Raw genomic sequence first — 13,565 nt, forward strand, 5'->3', positions numbered from 1 at the left:
AGCTGTGGTACATATCCCTCTGTCTCAAGTTGACAAAGGGTAGGTGAGCACCCTAAATGTCACATGAACACATAGATATCTTCTGATGAGATTGAAAGGACTAGGCCTGAATGAAAAGGAGAAGGTGATCTGATAGTCTCACCCTGTCCCTGCTCATATACCCAGGCATCTGAACCTATCTCTGGGTGGGATCCTGAATAAATGTTCTTTCCACCATCATTAGGAGTTGTGTGCTACCAAGATGAACAGACACATGCCATCAGTTCTAAGTCAGGATGCTGAATATCTAGTGTAACCTCTCATTCTTTCCCTTTTCTGGATGGCAGAGGTTGCTGTTCAACACAGGCTGAGCATCAGGAAAAAAAAAAAAAAACCTCTCAGGTTGTAAGCTCAGGTCTCTTCCTTTCTTGTAGATGCAGCAGTGAACCTCCTGTCCTCACAGCTCCCGCTCACATCCATTGCCAGGGAGTCAACACCTTCCACACAAACTCAAAAAGCTCTGGATAGTTTGCTCTCTTGGCCTCAAAGTAGAGAGACAACCAGTTTTTCACAGGAGACTCAATAAAACAGCTCCATCAGGGAGCTGCCAGAGCAGTGGGATGGAGCCTTGCATGAAAGCATCTACAGATATTCCTCTAGCTTTCTTGGTCCCTGATGGAAATGGTCTGTTCTGGCCTAGGCCCTTCTGGCCTAGGCCCTTCACAGAAATTACGCTGAATGGCTGATGATCCTTTATGTGAATGTTCTCAGGGAGTAAAGTTGTCTTTAAATATTTTCCTTAAAGAGTCTGAACTGGCTTTTTTTTTTTTTTTTTTTTTTTTTTTCTAGACAGGGTTTCACTGTGTAACAGCCTTGGCTGTCCTGGAACTAGCTCTGTAGACCAGGCTGGCTTCTAACTCACAGAGATCCGCCTGCCTCTGCCTCCTGAGTGCTGGGACTAAAGGCGTGCACCACCACTGCCTGGCGACCACTGGCTTCTTGTTCCTACAGTTACTAACCATGGTTCTCTTTGTCCTTCTTGATACTTAAATAGAATAAAATGACCAGAGCTATCTGTGTCTGTACTAGCCACGTGGTCTAGAGAAGGCAAGGTTGCTACATCTCATCACAGGGTTTTGAGCAAAAATGATCACCTCAGGATATTCTACTGCAGAGCCTCCTGCTTGAAGTGATGGAGCCTAGGGTGGTCATCAAAGTCCAGATCCAGCATCATGGTAGGGTCCAGTAACCCTAAGGCAGTCCATCCTTTTCCCATCTAAAAAAATGGTTCTACTACCTTGCTAATGCCTAGGTGTTGATAGCCAGCTCTGAGCACCCAAATGGATGAGCAGTCTGAGTTGTCGCAAGATCCACCATTCACCACGTGAAAAAAGCATAGGGAGGAAGGCCTGACACTCATGTCTGCCACAAGTCTCTCAGGGCAGGTCTCAAGTCTCCGTGGAGTCCTCTTTCTGTATATTCCACTTGTTGAGGAGGTCAGTGGATGTGGGGTATAATGGGCAGAGCTCCTGTGGCCTTGCTGGTTAGTTGAGCCACTTCACACACCAGGCCAGTCTTATGCCAGCTGCACTGGGTGTCAGAATCTCTGTGAAACCAGACAAAGGTTCTGTCTGGCCCACCTGCTGGGCAGGGCAGTGTTACCATGGCAGCAGGAGAGGGACAGTGGGTGGGAGTATGTAAGAAAGCTCTCTAGGGACCTGAGAGGCATGATTGCTTCCCTTTGTGGCCTCCTCAGAGGGATGGCTGGTCTGAGAGGTGTGGCAGAAACCCCCACATCAGTGACTGGTGCTGGAGTTGGCCTGAGGGAACCCAGCCCCCAGTCCCTCAACCCTAGCCAGACTGAGGCCTCCTTGGGTGGGGCAGACACAACAAAGGCCCATTGTGCTGGCAGCCAGGCTACTTCCTGCATAGTTACCAGCCTTGCCAGCACCCAGAATAAGCTGAGGAGGGGTCCCACATGCTTCCAGGGGTTCATCTTCCCTCTGGGACAACCTGGCAGGAAAAAAGAGGGCCCTGGAGTCTCCATTCAGGCTGGGATTCTCTCAGGCAGAGCAGGCTCCAAGTTCCCTGACTCTGTCATGTGCTCAGAGACAGCTGCCAGCTTGTCCATTTCTGGCTTCTCTTCCTTATGAGCCAGAAACCTTCCCACTGGTTTTTGGCTCTTCTAACTTACACACCAACACCTGGGTCACAGATATGGGTAGATGCTGAGAACCACCTGACCAGCCCTATGTAGGGCCTATCTTAAAGCCAGCATGCTGTACCGGGGAGCTTAACCCAGGTGGATCCGACTCTGTTACCTCAGTCTCTAGCCCTTTACCACATGGGGGAGGGGGTCTTTGAGCCCTCCCACTGCTCTAGGGAATGGTTGATGTTTCTTTCACTCATGGTGGACAGTCTGTGGGCTATTTTTGTCTCTCCCCACTCTGGCCAGCACTGTCCTGGAAAACAGACCATTTCTTTTTAAGAAACCTAGGAGGAAATTTTATCTCATAGAGTAGTTCTGGGGCTCCACCCCTGTCCCCGCAAGGGCCAGTAGAGCCTCCTCCTAGTATTTGGGATTCAGGCAAATTGGAGGTACTGCTCAAAAACAAAGAGCACCAGTTCTACCTCTTCACACCTCTAAGCCTCCTCTCTTCCTACACTAAGCTGCCTCATATTGGCAAGAAGGCCCACGGGGTGGGACTGGAGTATTGATAGAGCTCTGGGTCTGTCTTGGAGTTGCTTCCTGACCTAGGTCCATGGAGCAGGTGCTTCTCAACATGCTGCTCTTTTTTAAGGGTTAGGAACTAACAAGTGAACACACCTGGGAAGTGGCCCAGACAGACGCTGCATAGAGGACTTGCCTTCATCTTTTTATTCAACCTTCCACGCATTTGTCTCCTGCCACTCTGCCCATCCACTCAAGGGCCCATAGACCCTTTGACCATGCAAAATATAGAGCTTGATGGTTCAAGCCAAAAAGGTCGTCCTATTAACACAAGGTCCCTTCACAACCCTGCTGAGCCATCTTAGAGCATGTGTATCATGTGGCCTTAGGCCTGACGCAGAGCCTTAGCAGTGACACAGAACAGAAAGGCCAAGAGCAAGGATTCCCGCTTGCTTTCCTGAGTAAATCCTGAGCTCCCTCCCTCCACCTCTGTGATCTACACTTCAGGGTTAGTCCAAGTGTCCAGTTAGGGTCAGAAGGACAGAATAGACTCTGTTGATACTGGACCAGGCCCTGCAGTCAGCCTCAGCCTTGACATGGCCACCCTCTCTGCCTGAGACCTCCAGTTTCCTGTGTCCTCCCCAGGTCACCCTGAGGGTTGTGATACTAACCATAGCATCTTTTGAAATCTTAGGAAATGTGAGTAGAAAACACAGAACCTAAAGAATGAAACCCTACATTTATTTAGAAACAGCCTTCTACTGCATTTACCTGACCTGAGACTGTATACTTATTTCTTTACAGTTGCTCATTGTGATCTACCTTAATTCTCCATAACTCCACCCAAGTTTCCAGAGGCCCTGCCTGTGGTCAGCTATCTAGACTTCTCAGCCCATCCTATCAGCTTCTGATGTCCACATGCTTTGCAGTTTTGTTCCACTCATCCACAGGATCACAGGTGTCCCAAGCTGCTCTCCCCAACCCCCTGCTGGGATCATTTGCATCGGGATGCCAGTACCACAGAAAGAGAGGAAATCTGAGGATGGAGTTCTGGGCACCCTGGGTCTGGCAGCTGAGAGGTCTCAGTTCAGACTTCTTGCAGGTTCTAATGGGGGCAAAGGAGGTCTATGTGGAGAGTCCTGGTGGTTGGTAGGCAACTTGATGGTTTATATCAATGGTAGGAACTGAGGCCGATTCATGATCTATTGCACTGTAAAGGATCCTCGCATTTGGTTGGGAAGCAGATGATGGCTTAGCAGGAAGGACAGAAGAAGTTATGGGATCTGGAGAGCTGAAGGAAGAGAGCCTTCTCCTGGCCTCCTTGGGCACCTGCACATACATGGTACACATACAAACAAGCAAGCACATATACATGAAATAAAAATAAATACATTTTTAAGGGATTTGCTGTTGAGCTTCTATTTCCCCCTGCACAGGGACCAGCTTTCAGGTGGTGTTTTAGTGTGCCCATCAGTCCCTGGTATTGATGACCATCACATTCAGCCAGCCAGGCTCTTGAACATGAGTGTGAAGTTTGGAATCCAAGATGCCTCTGGACTAAACCAAGCTCTATACCAAACTAAATGAAACTCAAGGATCCTTCAAATAAAATTCCAGGGATCTCAGCATCATGGGCTCTTAGTAATCACTCTGAGCAAGCAGCCCTGAGACTCAACTGGCCCATGGCACCTGAAACCTACTTGCAAGAAACAGACCTCCAGGGAGGCTGGCTCTCTGGGACTTGGAACAGAAGAGGAGCTGGGTAGAGAAATCCCAGCTGGTAGAACCAAGACAGCTATGGAAATCTGAGGCAAATCGGTCTCAACAGGCTCCAACTCAGCCTCCTCCCCTCCTACCTCCCCACCTCAGATCACCTAGGCATCTGGAGGCACAAAACTGATGATGTGGAGTATGGGAGTGGTTGCCCCTATGAAGGTGTCTCTGAGCAGTTTGAGGTCAAGTTGCTATTCTAATGAATGAGAAAAGACACCTAGGATGAATGCTCAGTAGGACTGCCTCTTTGAGAGCTGATGAATCTCCACAGTAGGGCTTTGGGTAGTCTTTGTGAAGGAGGGTGTGAGAAGGTCAGGGGTTCATCTACCTCACAGTCCTATAGCTCAGGATTCCTCAGACACTGGGAAGGGAGGGGAAGTGGATAGGCAGGGCCACTTCCTGTTTGGGTCTGGCTCGGGGAGCCCTGCCCACAGCTTGACCTCTACTTGATCCCACTCTCTTGCCTCTGATCTCCAGTGTTTCTCGACCTTCTGCTGTGTTTCATCCTAAATTCAAGTGGTATTTACAAATCAGTTATATGTATGGCCCAAGGTGGGTTCTAGCCAGGCTGGGCTTTTATGCTACTTTGGGGTAGTTAGGAGTCAGGGTGGGCGCTTCAGGGAGAATGTCTTTGGTGTTTGCTGGATGCACAAGTAAGGAAGGAATCGAGGCCTGGAATGAGTGCTCAACCCAGGGCTCTCACCGAAAGGCATGATTCCCTGCACAGCTGAATCTGCTTCCCGGTGGACCTGTGTCAGCTTTATGTTCACCTGGGACACACACCAGATCCTACCTCTAAGTGGTTGTGAAAAACAACAAAATATTCAAGGTCAATATTGGCTCTGATTTTGCTTTATTTATTTATTTTGAAACAGGGTCTTAGGTAGCTCAGGCCAGCCTTGCACTAGCTAAGGATGGCTCTGAACTCTTGATCCCCCTGCCTTCACCTGCAAAGTACTAGGATTACAGCTGTGTACTGCCATACCTGGCTTATTGGTGACTTCTCTGTAATCTTAGCACTGAGGAGGGTGAGTTTGAGGTTAGCTTGGCCTATAGTATAAGATCTTTTCTCAAACATAAAACACAACAACAAAAAGTGGCTTTGAGCTGGGTGTGGTTGTGCATGCTTATAGCCCAAGATGTTCAGGAGGCTGAGGCAATGGGATCCCTTGAACCAAAGAGCTGGGGGTACCAGCTTGGGCAAGATATTGAAACCCTCTTATCTAAATAAATAAATGCAAATAAATAGCCTTGATGCTGAGCCTTTTCCTGAGAGTATAGGAAGCTGTTTAGGCTTTGATCAGAGCTGGAAGAGGAGACCTATCTTTACTTCTGAGGCCAGGACCCAGAGGTCTTGTGGGCAGATCTGGCCAGTGTCAATCAGTATACAGAAAAGCTAGCTCTGGTATACCCATGGGTAGTGATAAACATTGTATCTCCTGGTGTCTACACTCCAGTAGCACTGCCACATAGGGAGTTGCAGAGAATCCAGACACAGCTGTTGGAGCTTAGCTTTTCCCCCACCCTTGGCTCTGGCAGGACACAGTATTGGTACAGGTAACAGATTTGCGTCCAAAAGCAGCACCTGGAACCAGCATTAGCATCTAATTTGAAAATTCTTAGACTCAGGAGAAAGGTATGGGTTCTTGATTGTAGGCTGGAGCCAAGCTATTGATAATAGGGGTCTCTCTTTGGGGGAAGGGAGTCCTATGGGACACTGTGACCTTCAAGGAAGCCCTCCAGGCTTATGGAATGAGGCCAATATGCTGGCCCTCACTACTCTCAGCCTTACTGCTCTGAGCTGGGTCCTGAGCCAACAGGAAGCCTTGCTTGGGTGGGGCATAGAGTATTCTAAAGGAGCATGGTAGCCCTGGTAGCCCCTAGGCCTCCTGGCTCCTGCTTTTCTTTGTATGGCTTTCCAGTGGCCACACTGACTCCTAACACCCTAGGTCAAATGTCTGCAAAAGAGACCTGCTGACCTCCCTGAGAAGGAACCAGAGCAGTCCCAGTTACAAACTCTCAGGAGGTACTCAAGGCACTAACTTGGTGAGGTGCAACAGACACCTTGCCCTGTCCTGCTGCTAGGACTCCTAGGCTCCCAAATTTACATTGATACTTTTACCCAAGCCTACTGAAGTTCTGGGTGCTTACTGAAGATGGCAGCGCCACAGCAACCACTTAGCACCTAACTGCTCTTCTGGCCTACCCTCTAACAACTCCCTCAGTACTATCCCTCCCTCACTTTAACTGACCCCTATAACACAGGTGTCCCAGTGCCTCAATCACTCTCCTTATTCCTTTGAAGTACTTCACCTTGGTGCCTGTGCAGGCTGTAGGGATAGATCAGAATATTTATTCAAGGTCCTAGGTAATTGGTACAGCATGGGGCCTGTGAGGCCTCATTGAGGTCAGATGGAAGTCAGACTGAGGTCAAGTGGGGTTAGAAAGTCAATCACTGTGGGTCATGCAGGTCTTCCTTTGTCTTCATTTCCAGAGGAGTAAAGACATCTTCTCTCATGGGTCAGGATCTGGGAAAAGCTGAGGTACTAGCCTGGATGGGAATGGACCAGTATAGTGGATGATTTCTGAGGAAGAGGGAGGCAGGGCCTAAGAGTGCCAGGCACCCTTGGAGTAGATGTTGCCTCCAGCAGAGGAGGGGTTTCTGGAGGCCCAGGCTGAGCAGAAGCTAAGGTGTCCCTGTGATGGTATAGGGGTTTTTCAGGGTCAGACCCCTAGTGGAGCAGATGTGAGGGTAGGGGGCAGGTACAGGTAGGTGAAGGACACCAGCTTCTGCTGTGTGAGCTTTCGAAGACCTGACAGAGAAGCTGGAGTAACCTTGCTTTGTGTTAGAAGTCTCTTTTCAGATTGCATTGCAGAGGAGGGAGGCAGGACCATCCAGAAACCTCAGGAGGCAGGGTCCCAAGCCCCAGAGGCTAAGGCCCAACCTGTAGCCAAGCTGGGAAAACTGAGCAGGTGCTCCGGCTTTAAGCCCTGTGTCTAGTGACAGAGCTAGACAGGCACTCCCCAAGCCTCAGGTGCCACAGCTTGGCCCCTAGGGCAATGTCTGATGCAACCCCCAGCACAGAAAGGGGGCCACTGTGAGCTATGGCCAAGCAGAAGGAAAGCTCTGTTATACAAAATTATTTTGCCCACTTTTGGGTCCCTTGCTCCTAACAGAGGCCTGAGTCAATGGACCAAGTGGGGCCCCTCAGCCCCTTCAGGCACCCAGCTGCCCAGAGCCCTAAACCAGCCATTTTTTCCTGACCTGGTAATGGTCCGTCGTCCCCGTCCCGTGTTCCCCCCCCCCCCCCCCGCTACCCTCAGCAATTCTGGATTCTTAATAAGACCTCTGGGTCTCCTAGTAATTGGTCTCCAAAGAAAAGTGTCATGGAGACAGAGACCCAGGCCTCAGGGGGTGGGTGGAGTCAGAAAATCACCACCCATTTCCATATTTGCTTTGGTGTTTAATTGTGCTCAGGGGCTACAACTCCCCAGCACCAAGAAGGCTTGTTTTTCAGAGTACAAGAGTGTAGTGGGGACTCATTGGCTTCCCACTCTCAGACACAAAAGACCACTTTGCTCTGACAAGTACTTAGATAAGTACAGGAATCAGGCCTAGGGTGCTAGGGCTGGGGTGACAGGGCTAGGGTTTAGAGTTGAAGCTACTTAATCAGCAAGAACTGTTGGTATGGGAATTTGAGCCAGGTGCTTGAGGGGTTTCAGTACAGTCATACTGCACCTAGATCCTGGACTAAGACATGTAGGGTTGGAGAATGTGTTTCTGTGTTTTGCAGTGGCTCTCAACTTGTGGATCTTGACACCTTTGAGGTCGAACAATCCTTTCACAGGGGTCACCTAAGACCATTGGAAAATACAGATATTTACATTATGATTCATAACAGTAGCAAAATTACAGTAATGAAGTAGCAATGAAAATAATTTTATGGTTAGGAGTCATCACAGCATGAGGAACTGTATTAAAGGGTTGCAGCATTAGGAAGGTTGAGAACCACTGCCCTAGGGCAATAGCCTGGGAGGCTTCTGGAAAAAAAAACTGTTGTAGTTGAAGTTTTCCTGTGTCTACCCGGCTCCTGCGTCCTTGCGTTTCTGCAGCTGCTCAAACCCAAATAAACACACACAAGCTAATATTATTTAAAACTGCTTGGCCATTAATTCAGGCCTACCACTAACTAGCTCTTACACTTAAACTCAGCCCATTTCTGTTAATCTTGATGTTGCCACGTATCCCATGGCTTTACCTGTGTGCCTGTTACATGCTCGCTCCCTGGACGGCAGGCTGGCATCTCCTGACTCAGCCTTCCTCTTCCCACAATTCTCTTCTCTGTTTGTCCTGCCTATACTTCCTGCCTGGTTACTGGCCAATCAGCATTTTATTTATACAGAGTGAGATCCACAGCAAACTGTGTCCCCCACAAAGTGACACTATTCATTCTCAAGGCAAAGTGCCCACTTGCCCACTTTAAGGAACCAACAAGCATGTTTCTGCACCTACCGTGAAGGGCCTACACAGTTCTGCTAAGCAATGCAGACATCAACAGAGAGGATATCTGCCCCAGTGGGAACCTTACAAATAGAAAGTGGGATAATGGTATGAGGAGACCTGGCAGCCTAAGGGATATAGCATGAGGACCCACTATTTAGGAGTTTTTACATGGGAAAGAGGAAGTCTCAAGAAAAAAATCTGTGGATAAATAGTGTGTACAAGAGGCTAGAGAGATGGTTCAGTGGTTAACAACATGTATTGTTCTTACAGAGGACCCAAGTCCAATTCCCAGCACCCACATCAGGCAGCTTACAACTGCTTGTAACTCCAGCTCCAGAGAATAGCCCTAACCTCAAGTACATATACACATATACAGACATACACACATGTACATATAAATAAATAATAATAAAAATACTTTTAAAAGTGTGTACCATAACTAAAAAAAAAAAAAAAAAAGGCAAGTGTGGTGGCTCACACTTTTTGATCCTAGTACTTGGGAAGTAGAGCAGGTGGATCTCTGTGAGTTCCAGGGCAGACTGGTCTACATAGTGAGTTCCAGGACAGCCAGGGCTATGTAGAAAGACCCAGTCTCAAACAAACAAAAAGTGTGTACCAGAAGAATAAAACTACACTTAAATTTCAGATGATTCACCAAATATGGTACCCATCAAAGCCTCAGAGTTACAAAGGGAGACAGGAACACAGATTTAGAAAGTTGTATGACATATTTTTAATCTCACAAAGAAAAAACAAAGAGGTCACAATGTATGTGCTGAACCCAGAACCCCTGAACCATGAGGGAATCATGCCACTAAAGATAATTAGTCCACCTTTTCCTACCTGGACTATCTTGGCCAAGCCTCAGTTCCCCATCTATATCAAGAAAACACCAAATATAGGCTTCTGGAGGGGCCATACAGGGTACTCATACTTTTCTCCTTTCTTCTTCTTTTTCTAAGAGAAATCCCTAGCTAAGGTGGGAAGCAAGAAGCAAAAAGCTACTCTGAGCAATTGAAGCAGCAGGTATCCAAAGTTAAAATGTCCCTTTAACACCAATTTCTAAACAAGGCTTTGGTAAATCTTGCTTTCAGCAGGATAGCTCAGATCAAAGATGTTCTCTGATTGCACCATCTGGGAACAGAAACGGGACACACCTCAACACAGAGCAAATAAGTTTCTGGTCCAGAGACTCAAGCAGGGCTTCCTCTTGCCCTCCGGGTTTCTGATGCTCACCACATTGCACTGAACACAGTTTAAGCCATTGTTTGCCCCTTCTTTCAAAACCACAGACCAGGAATTGATGGTGTAGCTCATCAGAGGATTTGCTACTTGCCTAACATATGCAAAACCTTTAGTTTGGTACCCACCATCAAACAACAACAATAACACATGCACATATATATGTGGTGGGTGCGGGAGCATGTGAGCTTGCAAGCTGTCCAAGACCTAGACACAAACTTATTGTTTCTGGATTTTTGTTGTTGTTATTGTTTTGTGTAGCATGAATCTTAAAAGTTCTTATTAATAAAATCAAACATGGGCCAGGTATTGGGGTGAACTGGAAGATCAGAGAACCAGAACAAGCCACAGCTAACCTCACCTGGCCAACTTCTCAGCTGGTCTTGTTTCCTCAGACTGGAAGCTTCTGTGTCCTCATCCCAATGGCTCTCAGCTGAACTGCTGCTTGAAAGCCTGAATGCTTAACCAGCTAAAAGCTTAACCAGCCAAATGCTTCTAGTTTCTGGTCCTCACGCCTTATATACCTTTCTGCTTTCTACCATCACTCCCTGGGATTAAAGGCTCGCTTTCTAGGATTAAAGGCTTGGCTGTATCCTTGAACAGATGGATTTCTGCCTCTGGAATGCTAGGATTAAAGGCGTGTGCTACCACTGCCTATCCTCTATGTTTAATATTGTGGCTGTTCTGTCTCTGACCCCAGATAAGTTTATTAGGGTGCACAATATTTTGGGGAACACAATACCACCTCAGTTTTGTTTTGAGACAGGGTCTTACTATGTAGCCCTGGCTGGTCTGGAAGTTACTATGTAGACCAGGCTGGCCTGGAACTCACAGAGATAGTCTTATTTCTGACTCTCGAGGACTGGGATTAATGGCATTAAAGGCATGTACCACAATGATCAGCTATTTCTAGATTTGAACTGGCATGTATTTATTTGCCAGAAAACACATTACAAATGCAATCATCAGGATTGGAGAGATAGCTCAATAAAGTATTTGCCACACAACTGTGATGATAGATCTTCAGTACTCACATAAAAACTGAGGCATAACTTGGGGAGGCAGAAACAAGAGGATCCCTAGAAATCATCAGCTTAGTTAAATGAGTGAGGCTATGATGTTTATTGAGAGTGCAACTGAAGAAGAGATCCAACGTCAACCTCTGGTTTCCACATGCACACACAACCACACAAAAACATACATACACTATACACATCAAACACACAATGTCACCATTTACTAACAGCAAAAGATATCTTTGGGTGTGGGGATGGAACCCAGGGCCTAGGGCTTGTCAAGAATTTCTAGCATTGACCTTCATTCCCAGCTGTTTTAGATGACATTTCAACACTAAGTAGGCCAGAACTAGAAGCCTTTCCCTCTGTGTGGGAGTCCCTACTATATATAGTTCAGTGGTCTGACCAAACCAACTAACCAGTAAGCTGGGAGGGCTGTGGGCCCCACTCATGGAAGCCACAGTGAAGCGAGGGCGAGTCCTCTGGCAAAGCACCTATGCCCAGAAACTGCTCCTAGGGTTGAGGTGACTTCAGAACCAACAGGGGCTTGTTTCAAATTCCAGGAAGGCTGCACCTCATTCCTGTTGGGGATCCAAGGCCCCTAGCTAGTCTCTACCCTTCCTCAACAGGGCCATATGCTCTGAAGACCTTTGTGAGGGTTGCTGTGCACCCAGAAGGACATGGCCCTTCTCACCAGGGCTTGGGAAGAACACAAAGACTGTCAGGACAAAAGATCTTCCTTTGAATTGCTGCAAAGTTTTCTATATCCCATAGACCCTGGAAACCATACCTACATATCTGAGAGCTAGCTATAGGTTTTCTGTGCTCCTTGGAGGGCTTTTTTCCCTCCAAGACAGGGTTTTCTCTGTGTAGCCCTAGCTGTCCTGGAACTCCCTCTGTAGAAGCCCTTCCAGGCTGGCTGGAAGGGCTTCTTACATGCAGAGCTACAGCACTTTTGTCCAAGGCCTCCAGCAGCTTCTTGCTGACCTGCCTCCCTCTTCCCTTCCTATCCCTGCCCTAGTTCCTCTGTGTCCTCAGAAATGAATAAAATTGGTAAAATTCAGTGCCTGGTTGTACAGAAAGCAATCTAGGAGGGCTTCTTGGAGGAATGGGGGCTTGCCAGGGGTTTCCACTAGCCTGTCTGCCCATGTTAGAGAAAATGAAGCTGTTGAAATGAGAAAACTTTGGTAAATCCTCCAACTAGAACAGGTTAATGGCAGGTCAAGAGAGCCCCAGACCTAGAGAGACCACGGGAAAAGAAGTCTGTCCCTTGGATCTTTGTGTGGCTGTCCTAGTCTTTTCCTGGGCTCCAAGGACTTTGCCCCAGGCCAGCAGGAGGCAGAAAGCCCACAAAGAAGGGTGCACCAGGAAGTGGGTTGTAAGAACCTTTGCTGAGGCAGAGAACTTTTAAGTTGTCACTTGTCTCAGACTGCAGATCACATACATGCTCACCATAGGGTGTTTATGTCTGAGTATGTATGATTATGTATGCATGTGTACATGTGTTTCGTGAACATGTACAGAAGGAGCCCAGTGGCTAATGCACAGAATAAGGAAAAGGACTGGAGGAGTCCCCAGAAGAGGGAGCATGCTTTTCTGTTCCCTTGAGGACAGGGACCCTCCGTCGTGAGCCCCTCCTTCCTCCAGGTCAGGAGCTAGTTGGGGCGACTCCCACCCCTGAAAAGGTGGCAGGAGCATAAACCTAAGGTCACAGGTAGTGCCACTCTAAGGCTGTGCCATGAGGTAGGTGAAGTGGGGTGGAACCTGCTCTTCATGAAGCTCCCATCCCCAAGCCTTTTCCTCTGTTTGGGGAGTCCCCACAATAGCTCAGCGGTCGACCAGACCGACTATCTGAGAAGCTGGGAGGGCTGTGGGCCCCATCCATGGGAGCCATAGTGAAGCGAGGGGGAGTCCTCTGGTAAAGCACCACCCTATGCCCGGAAACAGCTCCTAGGGTTGAGCTTGCTTGGCTTTCAAGTTCCAGGAGGACAGTCCCTCGTTCCTGCCGGGGATCGAAGACTCCTCGCTAGTCTCTACTCTTCCCAAACAGGGAAGACCCTTGTGAGAGTCGCTGTGCATCCGGGAGGACTTGGCCCCTCCCTCCAGGGCTTGCCCGGAACAGAGACCAGCCATGGCCCGCAGGCGGGGCAGTCTCAGTCGCGCGCACCTGGCGTTTCTGGTTTCCTCCTGCGAAGATGGCTCCTAGCCAACTCGAACTTAACTCAGAGGAGCGAAAGGGGACCGCGCTACCGAGCACCCCCACCCATTATCAGCAGCAAACTGAGGATTGGGCGGGGCTAGGGAGGCATGAACAGGTGCACCCTGACCGAATAAGGAGGCCCAGGGGCCTCTAGCCACCCTATCCCTTCCGGGCCCTGCG

The 13,565-nt window shown here is 48.4% G+C and overlaps 1 long non-coding RNA gene across 1 annotated transcript; it reads left to right on the plus strand.

The window, feature by feature from the left end:
* The first annotated feature begins 1,935 nt into the window (after positions 1 to 1,935).
* On the plus strand, positions 1,936 to 4,053 carry LOC131905344 (uncharacterized). The gene is made up of 2 exons (XR_009377880.1): positions 1,936 to 3,349; positions 3,455 to 4,053. It is a non-coding gene; the product is annotated as an uncharacterized LOC131905344 (long non-coding RNA).
* Positions 4,054 to 13,565: the final 9,512 nt, after the last annotated feature.

Source organism: Peromyscus eremicus, chromosome 2 (assembly GCF_949786415.1).
Source record: "Peromyscus eremicus chromosome 2, PerEre_H2_v1, whole genome shotgun sequence".
NCBI classification, from domain to species: Eukaryota; Metazoa; Chordata; class Mammalia; order Rodentia; family Cricetidae; genus Peromyscus; species Peromyscus eremicus.